This window comes from Peromyscus maniculatus, chromosome 13 (genome assembly GCF_049852395.1).
Source record: "Peromyscus maniculatus bairdii isolate BWxNUB_F1_BW_parent chromosome 13, HU_Pman_BW_mat_3.1, whole genome shotgun sequence".
Lineage (NCBI taxonomy): Eukaryota > Metazoa > Chordata > Mammalia > Rodentia > Cricetidae > Peromyscus > Peromyscus maniculatus.
In genome coordinates this window covers 4,536,853-4,551,925 of record NC_134864.1, presented here as the reverse complement: position 1 = coordinate 4,551,925, position 15,073 = coordinate 4,536,853, and the positions used below count along the sequence as shown (strand labels likewise).

Genomic DNA, 15,073 nt, shown 5'->3' with positions numbered 1-15,073 from the left:
ACAGTGTAGCTGGAGTTATCTCCAGTCCCATCTGGGCCCACAACCGCTCAGACCCAAATAAACACACAGACGCTTACATTCATTAAAAATGTTTGGCCTAATGGCTCAGGCTTCTTGCTAGCTAGATCTTACACTTAAATTAACCCATAATTCTTATTTATGCTTATCCATGTGGCTTGGTACCATTTCCCAGTTCTTCCTTCACATCTTGCTTCCTCTGTGTCTGGCTGGCGACTCCTGACTCATCCTCCCTGTTCCCAGAACTCTCCTCTCTCTTTATCCCGCCTATACTTCCTGCCTGGCTACTGGCCAATCAGCACTTTATTTATTAACCAATCAGAGCAACACATTCACAACATATATAGTGATATCCACAGCAGTATAGAGATAGAATAAAGACATCTTTAGAAGCACAGGCTTCAAAGACCTCATATTCTTTTTTTTTTTTTTTCTTTAAGACCTCTTAGTCTTACAAAGCTAAAGGATATGTTCTACCAAAACGATACAGTTAACTAAGAATGCTGGTAACCTGGCATTCAATGGAGAGGACCCAGCACTAAAGAAGTACATAGAATTTTCTGTGATGACAGAGAAAAGAGATCTCAACACAGCATCAATGCAGTGGACATGAGCACATCCTATGAGTGAAGGCAACAGTTGATACTACAACAGTGTCAAGAGAAAGACTGTTGGCACTAATGCCTGCTACCCAAGTAGCTATGCCTGTCTAATCCAAAGCACAATGCCTAAATTGGCTTGGGCTGCTTCCTGTTCTTGGCATAATGGGATCATAACCCAATGACACACACAGAAGTACACACACACACACAGGTACACACACACACATGAGCACATGTGGGCATGTACACACATACAAATGAATATAATAAAATTAAAAATCAAAGTATATCACAAAGCTGTAGTAATCAAAGCAGTGTGGTTCTGTCATGGAAACACACAGGTCAATGAAAAAGAAGAGCTCAGAAACAAACACCCACATTTATAACCAATGATCTTCAACAAAAATGCCAAGAAAACACAACAGGAAAAGGATGGTCCCTAATAGTACTAGGAAAATTAGAACCCTATGTACATAAGAATGAAGTTAGGACTCTTGTCTTACACCATATACATAAAAGAACTCAATTCAAGATTATTACAGACTTAAATATAAGACTTGAAAGTGTAATACCATGTGTAGAAAGAAAGAGGTAGACACTGTGACACCGATCTGGGACAAAGTTTTGGCTTCTGCTGCTGCTCTTTTTGAGCTACAAACCCCAAAGGACAGAAGAACAAAAGAACAAAACTACAGACAGTATTACATCAAACTAACAAATATGCACAGCAAAGGAAGCAACCCAGGGTCTAAGGATTCAAGCTGTGGAACTGGAAGATGGATCTGCAAACTGTTCACCTGATCAGGCATAAATATCCAAAATACATATGGAACTGAATCAACTTCCTAGCACAGAAAAAAGCACCTGGTTCTGAACAGACGTTTCTCAAAGGCAGACACAGAGCTGTCCAGCAGGTATCTGAACACCAATGTCACAAGGAAACACAAGTGAAAACTGCCATGAGAAACCATCCCACAGCTGTTAGAATGGCTGTGAGCAGAATGACAAACAGTAATGAGTGTCGGTAAAAGAAAAGACAATTACATAACTAGTGGAAACATTAATTATTAGTTATTCAGGAAAGCAAAGTGGAAGTCTCTCAGATTGTTAAAATAAAACTGTACTGTGCCATGAGCCAGCAATCCCACTTTTATACACATACCCAGGAAGTGAAGCCACCAATAGAAAGACGTCTGCACTCCCACGGCCACTGCAGCACTATTGCCAAAGTCAAAATCTGGGGTCAGCCTAAGCACCCGTTAGTACACACACAATAAAGAAAATGTGGTATGGATACAATAGAATGCTATAGGGTTGTAAAGCAGGGGGTGGGGAGACCTGTCAGTTGTGATAACGTGGATGAACCTAGAGGTGCTAAATAAAACTGTACATAAAGATAAATTTCACAGTATCTCACTTATACAAGGAATCTAAAAAAGCTGAACTCCTAAAAGTAGCAAGTCAAATCACAGTCACCGGAGGAGCGGAAGATACAGGGGAGATAATGGTCAGAGGATATAAGATTTCAGTTAAAGCAAAGGTGTAAGTTCAAGAGTTCTGTTACAAAATTCATTTTATGATATTTCATAATGACACTAAAAATATTTTTAAAAACTTAGCAGTATTATAAAAATATGAAAATTCATGCAATTATGAAAAGAATGTGCTACCTAAATGATTACATGTTTTTCTGATTTAAAGCATTGCACAGGTTTAAAATATCATAATTTTTTATCCATTTGCAAAAAATTCAGCATCTTTGTTAATATGATGTTTTTGATAATTCTTTGAGAATTTTATGCTGTGTATTTTTAACATTTTATTAATTATTTGGTAATTTCAAACACTGGGTATTGATTCTATTTGCCTTCTTCCCCTAACTCCTCCAACATCTATCCAAATTCCCTACCCAACCAATTGTATATCTTCTTTTTTTGTATTAAAAAAAAGTTCATACAAAACAAAGAGTTCTGTTATATGCTAATAACATGTCTACTTGAAAATTGGTGATTTTTAGACAATCTCATCCACAAGAAAATAGGTATGTGCGGTAGTGCACAGCTGATTCAGTAATACCACAATGGATACATATATCAAAATGTCATATTTATACCATAAATTATGTACATTTTTTATTTGTCAATTTAAAAAAATAATTCCCTAGAGGCATCAGAGAGAAGTCAGGATTTAGATTACATACTGACTCAAGTACTCTTTTTATTTTTGTTTGTTTTTTAAGAGACTGTCTCACCATATAACCCAGGCAGACCTGGACCATGCAATCTTCCTGCCTCAGCCTCCAGAATGCTAAAATTAGAAGTGTGCCCCATCTTGCCCAGCTTCAAGAAGCTTTTGAGCACAACCTTTAGCTAAAGTTAAAGGATGAAAAAAAAGTAGTACACATAAAAGTTAAATTCCAGTTTCTAGATTTTTTTTTCACAACTAGTATAAAACAGAGGAATAAATTAGCAATTCTAAGACACTCTCTACATTCTAGGATTGAACAAGTAAGTAAAAACTTGTGGATAATAAAAATCAGGTTTGTCAATGCTGAAGAAAGAAATTACAAATATAGGCAGTATAAAAGCTAAAAACTGCAATGGAATTAGATATAGCATAACTCAATGGTTTAAAATAGTTATAAAAATAGAAATGTGTCTATAGATACATAAATACATACAAGTATATATACATATATTCTTGCCTACCTCTGTTGTATTAATTAATTTTCTATTGCTGTAATAAGATACCATGACCACAAAAATTATAAAAGAGATTCTTACTGGGTTTGTGGTTCTAGAGGTTACAGTCTACACTGGCAGAGTGAACGCATGGTGACAGTGAGCTGGAGCAACAGCTGAGAGCTCACATCTTGATCCATATGCAAGAGGCAGCGAGCACAACTGGAAATGGCACAAGTCTTTTGAACCCTCAAAGCCTGCCAGTGACACACCTCCTCCAAAAAGGCCACAACTTTAATCCTTCCCGAACAGATTTACCAACAGGGGAGCAAATGTCCAAACATATGAGCCTATGGGAGCCAATTCTTATTCAAACTATCACATCTATTTATTGAGAGCCTAGAGTCGGTGATGGTCCAACAGCAATATCTAACATATTAACAGGAACCACAGCTTTTTGGAAATATGGCCAATTCTAGACTGGGGTAAGGAAGCACAAATACAATGGACAGGGGCTGGGAATAAGGCTGAATTTCAGTGGTAAAAAGATTGCCTCCTCTTCGTAACATTCTTCTTTCATCTAGTGTGTGCATGTGTGTGTGTGTCTACACTTGTATCACACCAGGCGTGCAGAAATCAGAGGGAAACTTACAGAAGTCAGTTCTCTCCTTCTACCTTATGGGTCCTAGGGATTGAACTCAGGTCATCAGGCTTAGCAGAAAGTGCTTTTGCCACTGAGCCATCTCACCAACCCCTAATCTTAAATCTTTCCTGTAGGCCTACAATTCTTAATTCTTCCTTCCTTCCTTCCTTCCTTCCTTCCTTCCTTCCTTCCTTCCTTCCTTCCTTCCTTCCTTCCTTCCTTCCTTCCTTCCTAGTGCTGAAGAACAAATCTAGGACCATTATACACTAGGCCCTTGTAATTATACATCTTTTAATTTTTTTTTTTTTTTATGGATGTGGGTGCTTTGTCTGCATGTATGTTTGTACACCGTGATCTTGCCTGGCACTTGCAGACACCAGAAGAGGATGTCAGAAGATCCCCTGGGACTAGAGTTATAGGTGGTTGTGAACCGACTTATGGGTGCTAAGAATCGAATCCAGGTTCTCTGGAAAAGCAGCAGGTGTTCTTTGCTGCTGAGCCGTGTCTCCAGCCCATCTGTGACATTTTTTAAAGAACCCATCTTTAGAGTCGTATCTGCTTTGGTGAATTACATTTTTCTCTTATTAAACAATATTCCCAACAACTGACAATATAACAATTTTAAGCACCTCAGCATGGAATACATAATGCATGAAACTATTCAAATAATCAGTTAAAGGATATGTGGAAAAAAGATCATTCCATCCTGTTTCACATAAACCAAAACAGATTTACTAGCTGTAAGCCCAAATAAAAGTGATCTCAAATAAGAGTTATGTCAGTAAAACACATCTCTTAATGGGTCAGAAATAACTTCACTCATTTATATTTTACAAAATATTTTGAGGATTTTGAGGACCAAATGTCCTGAAAGGGACAACAAGCCAGCACTTTCTGCTAGCACAGCTGTTTGCTCAAGATCTTGAGAGGAGCAAGGCTCTGGGACAGAAGTCAGTAGTAGGAAAAGATAATAGCTACAAAATATTAAGCAAATTTTGGAATCACTTATTATTAATGTCGAGTTTATGAACATTTATCACTCCATGCTATGCCTTCTTCAGGCCCTGGATGGAAAGCAATAAGCATGACCACACCCCTGTTTGTCATGGTACTTCTAGTTTAGAACGATAAGACACTGCACACATGACCAGTGAACACGATAGGGAAAGAAGACACTTTTATTTGTGGTGATTATTAAGAAACACCTCTTTAGAGACAGTTATACTAGAGCTAAGTCCACTATGGGAATGCCTCAGAGCATAGCCTCAGAAGGCATGAGACCAAAGGAGAACAGACTCTGCATGTTCAAAGAACTCAAAAAACTCATGAATATGCTTTCTATAGTAGATAGAAATAACCAACAGCAGCAGAGAATAACCAACTTTGTATTAGATACAGCAACAGCACTGTGTACATAGGAAAATATTCACATTGCAGAATGAGAGAGAGAGAGAGAGAGAGAGAGTGTGTGTGTGTGTGTGTGTGTGTGTGTGTGTGTGTGTGGTGTTTCTAAATGATGTTGGAGATGTATGCATTGTAGTATGTCAGCAAATGGAAGACAAATTTTAAAGGTGGGTAAGGGAAATATACCCCAAGTATTGACTTTTGAGGATCTATAATGTATAATGGGGGGAGGGGCAGTCCACACACTATCTCTCTACCTCTGTGTATAAATTTTTTCACAAAAGTTTGAAAACCTGCATATATACACACACACACACACACACACACACAAACACACACACACACACACACATACATATATATATACATTACAGCTGACAGATGGTGACGCCCCTTCTTTCTCTAACTTGACTGCTTCAGCCCAGGCAAACTTGAAGGGCTTGGTCTACAATGGACAGGTCCTATACTCTAATACAGACAGCTAACATACCTAAGGCAAAGTTGAAATCCAGAGAGCATGCAAATAAGAACACAAAATAGTCACATACTGATATACAAGTCACTCTTCCTGACAAAAATCAGAATTGCCACAACTGTGGCAATTCTTATACTTATAGGAAGTATAAGCAAAATAAACCCCTTCCTCCTTGAGTTACTTTTGGTCATGATGTTTCATCACAGCAGCAGAAATCCTAATAAGTATACCACACATACACAAGAACAATAATTTAAAATTTTAAAATAAATACATATTCACACCAGGCATAGTGGCTCATGCCAATAATCCCAACACTTGGGAGGCTGAGTAAGGAAGACGGCTATAAGTTTGGCAACCTGGGCTATATAGTGAGTTCCAAGACAGCCTAGGCTACAAAATGAGAGCTAGGATCAAGAATAAATGGGGAGGGTAGGAAACATTTTGATGATCATCTCTATGTTCACTATCAGGTTCATCAACTATGAATTAATAGCTAATATGTTTCATCTACCCAGAAACAAGCACCCACATCTTAAATTATAATAAATTAATGAAAAAACTCTTTAATCTCTTTAAAAAAAAAAAAACCTCTCAATTATGGGTTACAAAGTCCAAATTCTTACTGTCTGTCTGTCTTTATGGTACCAGAGATTTAACTCAAAGCCTCATGCATGCTAGACAACTGAGCTACATCAGCAGGCCTTTTTCTTTTTTCTTCAATTTTTGTGTTTTTTTTTTGTTGTTGTTGTTGTTGTTTTGTGTGTGTGTGTGTTTCGAGACAGGGTTTCTCTGTGTAGCTTTGCGCCTTTCCTGGATCTCGCTCTGCAGACCAGGCTGGCCTCAAACTCACAGAGATCCGCCTGCCTCTGCCTCCCGAGTGCTGGGATTAAAGGCGTGCGCCACTACCGCCCGGCTTTTTTTTTTTTTTTTTTGGCAATTTTTGTGTTTTAATAGAGAGTGTCCCTAAGTTATCCACCATGGCTAGCCTTGAACTGCAATTCTCCTTCTGCAGTCTCCTGAGTAGCTTGTATTATAGGCCTATACCACCAGACCCAGACATAATGTCAAAATAACCTATTTAGCAATCAACTCAGTAACAACTATAGCTATAAGCCTGCGGAAGTGGGGAGGGGAAGGTCATCTATAAAGTACTTGTTCTGTAAACACAGAGACCTGAGTCCAATCCCCACAAACCATATAAAAAGGTTGGGCATGGTTATGGTGGTATTGTGTTCTCCAAAATATTGTGCACACTAATAAACTTATCTGGGGTCAGAGAAGAGAATAGCCACAATATTAAACATAGAGGTTAGGCAGTGGTAGTACACGCCTTTAATCCTGGCATTCCAGAGGCAGAAATCCCTCTGGATCTCTGTGAGTTCAAGGCCACATTGGAAACAGCCAGGCATGGTGACTCACACCTTTAATCCCAGAAAGTGAGCCTTTAATCCCAGGGAGTAATGGCAGAAAGCAGAAAGATATATAAGGCGTGAGGACCAGAAACTAGAAGCATTTGGCTGGTTAAGCTTTCAGGCTTTCGAGCAGCACAGTTCAGCTGAGATTCATTCTGGATGAGGACTCAGAGGCTTCCAGTCTGAGGAAACAGGACTAGCTGAGGAACTGGCAAGGTGGGGTAACTGTGGCTTGTTCTGCTTCTCTGATCTTCCAGCATTCACCCCAATACCTGGCCTCAGGTTTGATTTTATTAATAAGAACTTTTAAGATTCCTGCTACACACGGTGAAGCACGTGGTAATCCCAGTGATGCAGAGGCAAAAACAGGAGGATCCCTGGGGTTCACTGGTCAACCAGTCTAGACTAATTGGTAAACTCCAGACCAAGAAGACCCTATCCTCAAGGATGATACCTGCAATGGTCCTCCAGCTTCTATACATACACATATTTACACACACACACACACACACACACACACACACGCACGCACGCACGCACGCACGCGCGCGCGCACACACGCACAGGCACACGCGCACACACGCGCACATGTGTGCACATAAAAGAAAAAAACTACTTAAAGCCTTTACGTACATAAACTACAAATTGTATGAAGCAGGGCTACCATAGGAACAATCCAAATTTCATGGTGTGATAGAGAAACAGGTACTTAATGAGAACTGAAAAAAAAACTCATCTACCAGTCATCTGCATCATTTCAATAGTAATCACCGCCATCATCTAAACAGTAATGAGACAGAAAGAAAGAGGACTGTGAAGCCTGCCTACCCAGCCAATTTTACCATGGCAATTTGAAAAATATGTGACTTTCATAACCTACAATCTGCTGAACAAAATGACTAAAATATACAAGAATTGAAACTAGCTTTCCCTAGGTTCATAACATTTCAAATAAAATGCCAGTGTTTGTCAAAACTTTCTTTAAATTTGACACAAAATATTACTATCAAGCTGGCTTCTGTGAGTTAGTAACAACAAAAGTTGGTTTTGTTAAGATCAGTCATATCATTACTTTGTCCTTGGTAAAGTGCTGCTATAATAACGTATAACACTCTCAGGGCTGACACTACAAACATCTGGAAATTCCTACTTACAGACTCAGCCACATTCTAGTCTACAACATAAGGTCTGTATCATGTCTTACTTAGACAGCACTCCTAGAAGAAGATATACAAAGTCACAAACAACTACACCTCAAAATGCCCAAAGTCAGAGAAAAAAAATCTAGTATCATTCAAGAATCAAAGGGGAATGCAGGACACAAAATTCCGAACAGTAAATGGCTAAGGCACTAAGTTCAGACATATAGTGAGGTATGAGCAGCTCAATGGCCCCCAAGCCAACCTGGTCTGTCCAGCTTGTAGTGATGGATCTGAGAGGCCCAGCAAAGCCAACCATGACCTAGCTCCTATTTCTGTGAAGAAATTACTTTCTACATTTGCACTTTTCAACATGAGTTGGGATGACAGTGACCCTAAGGTCTGCAGCTTTTCCACATTTCCCAGATAAAAACTACCACTGAGATCAAAGGGACCCAACTCTGTAGAGCCCTGAGACAGAGACTGGTGGCAAAATCTGCTAACTGCTCTCAAGGACTGCTAAATAATTCCATAAACACAGGTTTTGTGTTAAGTTTAAGTCTATTATAAATGTCCCATTTTTCTTTCCTGTAAATGAGCAAAGCACTGGGACTCGGAGGAGTGGACTATTCAAGGCTTTGAACAGAGGTAGATAGACAACACTTGTTTCTGGCAGTGCGGAGTAAGGACTATCAGCCCAGCAGCCTCTGCTCTGACAGCTGGCTAGACTGACCTCAAGGCAGCCCAGCTACTTCAGACACTTTATCACTCTGAGAACATGCCAGCTGCCAGGAACACTGCAGCTAAAGCCACAACTCTGGCTCCAGGAGGCATTGCTCCAGTCACAACTGCTCCAGATAGCCTGCACTGGCCTTGGAAGGCAACATTCCAATCAAGGCAAGATTCCGTAATCTTTAGATAACCTTGAAGCTATTCTCACTCAAGTTACTCCTCAGTAACTTAGCAAGAAGCAAGTAAATATGCAATGTGGAACTTGTGATTGGTCCTTATGCAAAGCCGGTGACTGGTCCCTATATAAGGCCTGTGATTGCTGGAACTGGACGCTGCACTATGATTGGTCCAACTCTATCTTTCATTTCCATGCTACACACATGCCCTCCTACACACAATCTCCCAACTATATAACCAGTATATGAACAGCTTACTTTGAAATCAACTAAGAACTAAAATCAACTAAAACACCTTTTGAGAAGGCTTCTCCCAACAGTCTCTTCTTGTGACTTTTATAGTAGAAACATCAGGCTAAATTGACAGTACAAAGAGGAGATGGCATTGGCAAGAAAGCAGATAACTTACAGGAAGCAAATGAGGACTAAAACTCTACAGAAAGTGAGGCAGTTGAGATGGCAGAGGACAATATCAGAAGATGAAAGGAAGCAGAAACCCAAGACTATGAGATAAAGATGAGAATTAGAAGAATTCAGGAACTGCCAAGCTCTAAGGACAAAGAGTCCCTAGAAAGTCATGGGTCCAGGCTCCCAGGGCTTAAGAACTGGCCATCTGCTGCAGCTGTTGCTGCTATCAAGGCATAGCCACTGCAATGCACTGCAGTTCCCTGGTGAAAGTGTTGCACCACTAGCAGTTAATGCTCAGAACAGTAAACCCCCAACCTAAGCATCTAGGACTGAAAGTTTCTGGCCTCTAGCTAGAACTAGGAGCCATAAGCCCCTATTCCTCAGGATTCAGAGGGATAAGTCTGTTGGTCTATAGGCTCTTAGCTCTCAAGGGCCCAGAACCACCAACACTAAAACAGCCACTCTTTGTCTACTCACATTCCTACCCAGACAGAGTCAGAAATAACCCAAGCCAGCTCATTGGTAACACCATCACTCACAAGAGCCATCCCATGAATTCAGTGCTTAACAATGTCAGGTACATACAGAAAAACAGTAAAATCCAAGAAAAGCAAATAACTGAAATAATATCAAAAATACTGAAGTACAACTCTGACACCCCCCCCCCCCTAGAATCTGTATGTCTACGGGAGACAAAATAAACCATGGCCATGGTACCCGGGAAGTGAGCCAGTGGTCATGCAACTCTTATGAGCAGAGGGTCAGAGCACAAGTCAGTTCCACAGAAAAGCTCAGAAATTCCTATGATTATTTTACCTTTTCAAGTTGCAAGTATTCAACTTGTCACTGAAGAAAATACATCACTAAGATCTTGCTGCCTCTGGATGTATGTTAAATTCAAAAGCTGCAATCATACAGAGGCCTGGCACACAGAAGGCAGATGTGAAGAAGCCAGAGATACAGTTCCCACAACAACTACAAGCTTGACAAACCTGCATACATACAATTGATAATACTGCAGGTGAGGAATGGCCTTCAATGAAGCCTAAAAAATAGAAAGATAAAACTGCAGGGAGAGAAAACTCTTTCTTTTAGAAATTAGAGACTGAGCAGAGCACTGAAGAACATCCTGAAAGGACAATCTTTCTTTCTCCTGAAGGGCAGATACCAGCATCTTACTAGGGTCTCCTCAACTCTCAAATGCTCAGCTTCATTTCAAATATCACTACTTTTTGCTGTAACATAAACACTAATCAGATGCAAATAGGCTGTTAGCTCCATTTGAAAGAGATAAATATCTAATCATCACAAAATAGATGGAATACTCTCAAACAAATAAAGTAACACTTGTTTATGCCAACAACATAAGAAAATTAAAACACTACTACTGTGAGCTAATAGAAGACCACACAGCTCAGCAGTTAAGAGACCCTCAAGCCGGGCGGTGGTGGCGCACGCCTTTAATCCCAGCACTCGGGAGGCAGAGCCAGGCGGATCGCTGTGAGTTCGAGGCCAGCCTGGGCTACCAAGTGAGCTCCAGGAAAGGCGCAAAACTACGCAGAGAAACCCTGTCTCGAAAAAACCAAAAAAAAAAAAAAAAAAAAAAAAAAAAGAGACCCTCAGAGTCAAAACACCAGAGTTGAATCTAGTCTCTTTTCTCTGAGGAAAGCTGAGAGCTGAGACTTAGACAAAGCCTCTCACCTTTCTTCGCCTTGGTTCCATCACCCATACGGGTCAATAAGAATAAAATGTGCCCTGTAAAGCTGTATTGAGTAGTCCATAAGATAACACACTATACTAAAATGGAAAGAGAAAAAAGATACTAAAAGAGACCTTAGTATCAGGTGATAAAAATGTAGGAGACAGTGGATCTGGCAGAAGTAGTATCCATGTTAAATTAAACTGATAATGTCTGTGCATATCTAAGAAAATGTCTTTACTCTTGCAAACACTCACTGAGATATTTGGAGGTAAAGGTTTATGCAGTTTACTCCCAGCATTTAAAGGGAGAAAAAGCACACAGAGCAGAAACAAAGTAACTGTTGAACACAAGAGAATCAAAATGCATGTGCATTTTGAGCATTTATACCAGAGAAATGAATATTTATGTTTGCACATTAATGCTCAGAACAGCTTTCTTCAAACAGCCAAAAGCAGAACAATCCTTCAACAGAATGATCATGTATGCTGCAGAATACTACTCAGCAATAAAAAGGTACAAACTAATACACACAACTAGAATAACGCTCAAGGGAATGATACCAAGAAAAAAGAAATCCCAGAAGTTATGCAATATGTGACTCCATTTATGTAGCACCCTTGAAATGACAAAACTATAGAAAAGAGTTGAGTGGTGGCCAGGCTAGGGAGAGGCAGACATGACTGAGGCTATTAAAGGGCAATGTGAGTGACCTCTGTGGCAGATTCTTCTGCATCTCTAGTGTGATGATCACACAAACCCACAGATGTACAGCGCGCGCGCGCGCGCGCACACACACACACGCACACACACACACACACGCACACACACACACACGCACACACACACACTAGTGAGTACAAGTGAAACTGGAAAAATGCCAATACAGAGTACCCGCACATGGCAAACAGGAAGACTGTGGCTGGGGTGTCCTGGCTATGATAATGTACTAGTTATTCTAGAGAAAACTGAGTGAGGGCCGTTGGGCTCTGTCTCTATTGTTTCTTACAACTGTGTCTGCTTCTACAAATATCTCAAAACTAAAGGTTTAACTTAAAAATAAACTTGAAAAAGGAAAAAGGTTGCCAGGTGTGGTGGCACATGCCTTTAATCCCAGCACTTGGAAGACAGAGGCAGGTGGCAAGGGTTCAAGTCTCATGGCATGGTCTACATAGTGAGTTCCAAGACAGCAAGGACTACATTGAGCAGTGGCTCTCAACCTTCCTAATGCTGCAACCCTTCAATACAGCTCCTCAGGTTGTGGTGACCCCAACCATAAAATTATTTTCATTGCTACTTCATAACTGTAATTTTGCTACTGTTATGGATCATAATATAAATATCTGTGTTTTCTGATGGGACCCTGTCTCAAAAAAGAAAAAAAAAGTTAGAATAAAAATTAATATAAACAATGAAAGCACTAAAGGCAGTCCAATCAATTTAAGATTGGAAAAGGCTACCAACAATTACAGTGCTCATTATCCAATGCCATTCTAAAGGACCTAGCCATTCATACATAAAAGGCAACATAAACAGTATTAAAAAATGATCAATTATAAATAGAATCACTGTCTACACTTAGGAAATCCAACACAATCACCAGAAAAAGCATTCCAGTTGTTCGGTGGTGTCCAAATACAATATATAAAAACAGCTTTACAGCTTTTTTTTTTTTTTTTTTTTTTTTGGTTTTTCGAGACAGGGTTTCTCTTGTGTAGCTTTGCGTCTTTCCTGGAACTCACTTGGTAGCCCAGGCTGGCCTCGAACTCACAGAGATCCGCCTGGCTCTGCCTCCCGAGTGCTGGGATTAAAGGCGTGCGCCACCACCGCCCGGCTTAAAAACAGCTTTTTAATTATATCCCAGAAGAGATTTTTGTGATGAAACTCTGGAAATTAATTCAAAAACTTTATAGTGATCAATTAGAAAACTCTATAAAGAACTCCATTTGTATTTTCTACCTTTTAAATCCTTGCATAGCTCACATACAACATGTTTCCACTGACTGTAAGGCCTGTCTCTAGCAAGGGTCTCTGAAACAGCATTCTCCAGTTCTCCCGCAGAAGGACGTCTTCACTCTTCGTTGATTTCAGTTTTCAGTCTCCACTTTTCCCTTTACTTGAGAAGTTAAAGATTCTAGAAAGGAAATTCAAAAGTGGTTCCTAGTCTCTCAAGGCCTTAAACATAGTCTTTCTACTTGGGGTATTGGTTCCAAGACCCCATGTATACCAAAATCCAAAGATGACCAAGTCCCTTATATTAGATGGAATAAGAGCTGCATCTATGGCCATCTGTCTATATAGGTTAAACTATCTCGACAGAGGAAGGAATGGCTCAATCAATAGAGCACTTCCTTACAAACACAGAACCTAAGTGCAATCCCCAGAACCCAAGTAAAAACACCAGGCATGGTAGTTGGCATTTGTAATCCCATCACGGAGGCACAGACAGAGGACCCCTGAAGCTCACTGAACAGCCAGCCTAGCCTAATTGCTGAGTTCCAGGCCAATAAGAGTTTCTATCTCAAAAGAAATGGATGGCCTCCCTGAGCAAGATACTGGGGGCTGTTGTCTAGCCACCATACAAACATGCATGTATGTGCACATGTGCACAGAGAGAGAAATACATACAAACACATGCATATATGTTTGTGAAAGAATTGTCTTTATATTCATTAAATTTGCAATACAGTGTAAATCCTGAGCACACCTGTTCAGTGCAGATTCAAATCTAATGACTTCGATCTCTGTCAGTTGAATCATTATGTACAGACCCCATGGATACAAAGGTCAATTGTACTTTAAACAAACATAAGCCAGTTCTCAGAGGTGAGGAGCTAAGGTTTTTTCCTTAGCTCACAATCTTTATTCTTTTCCTGGAGCTTAGAATCCTTTTCATCAACTCAGAGATTCTAACAGGGCATTCTTCCTCGGGCCCCAGAAACATCTATCTTTGTGAAGCTTCGCTCTCTGATAAAGTTCAGGTTCTCAGTCAGTGAAGATCAGTGTATAGCAGAACCTCATTTATCTATTTATTCCTAGTCAAGAGATTCCCACATTAGCCCCAGTTTCAAACTACAGTGGTTTCTAAACCACTGCCACCCAGACCCACCCAGTTCCTTCAGGTAGATACACTGTCTGCAGAAGCAAGGAAAGTGCTATAATTATGACCTTGAATATCTCCCACAGAGACATGTGTTAAAGGCATTGGGAAGTAGCAGAACCTTTAAGAAGTGAAGCCCAGAAAAGGGCCAGGTTCTGGAATCCTCTTCCCCCTTCTTTCTCTTGCTCTCTGGTCACAGCATATGCAATTTAGGTTTGCCATGTGCTCCCACCATGACGTGATACCTCATCACAGGCCTAAAGCAACAGGGTTAGTTCTTCATAGGCTGGAACTCCAAATTTATAAGCCAAAATAAGTTAGTTATCTCAGATATTTTATTATAGTGACAGCAGACTAACATAATAGATGTTGAAGTCCTAAATCCTAAACCTTAATGGCATGCTACTTACTTGGTTCTGCAGAAGTAATTAGTTAAGATGATGTCAAATAAGAGTGGGGACACCTGCCCGAGGCGGTGGTAGCACACGCCTTTAATCCCAGCACTGGGAGGCAAAGCCAGGCAGATTTCTGTGAGTTCAAGGCCAGCCTGGTCTACAAAGCAAGTTCCAGGAAAGGTGCAA

At 40.2% G+C, this 15,073-nt stretch overlaps 1 protein-coding gene across 7 annotated transcripts in view; it reads right to left on the bottom strand.

Annotated features, from left to right (window-relative positions):
* The window catches only part of Dis3l2 (DIS3 like 3'-5' exoribonuclease 2), a 322,923-nt gene that overhangs the window by 296,148 nt on the left and 11,702 nt on the right, over window positions 1-15,073 (bottom strand). For 2 of the 7 annotated variants that reach the window (XM_076549508.1, XM_042259758.2), the window contains exon 2: window positions 13,352-13,526. The exons of the other annotated variants lie outside the window; for them this stretch is intronic. The gene's annotated coding sequence lies outside the window, so the exon portion shown is untranslated. The remainder of the gene's footprint in view (window positions 1-13,351; window positions 13,527-15,073) is intronic. 7 annotated transcript variants of the gene reach the window in all.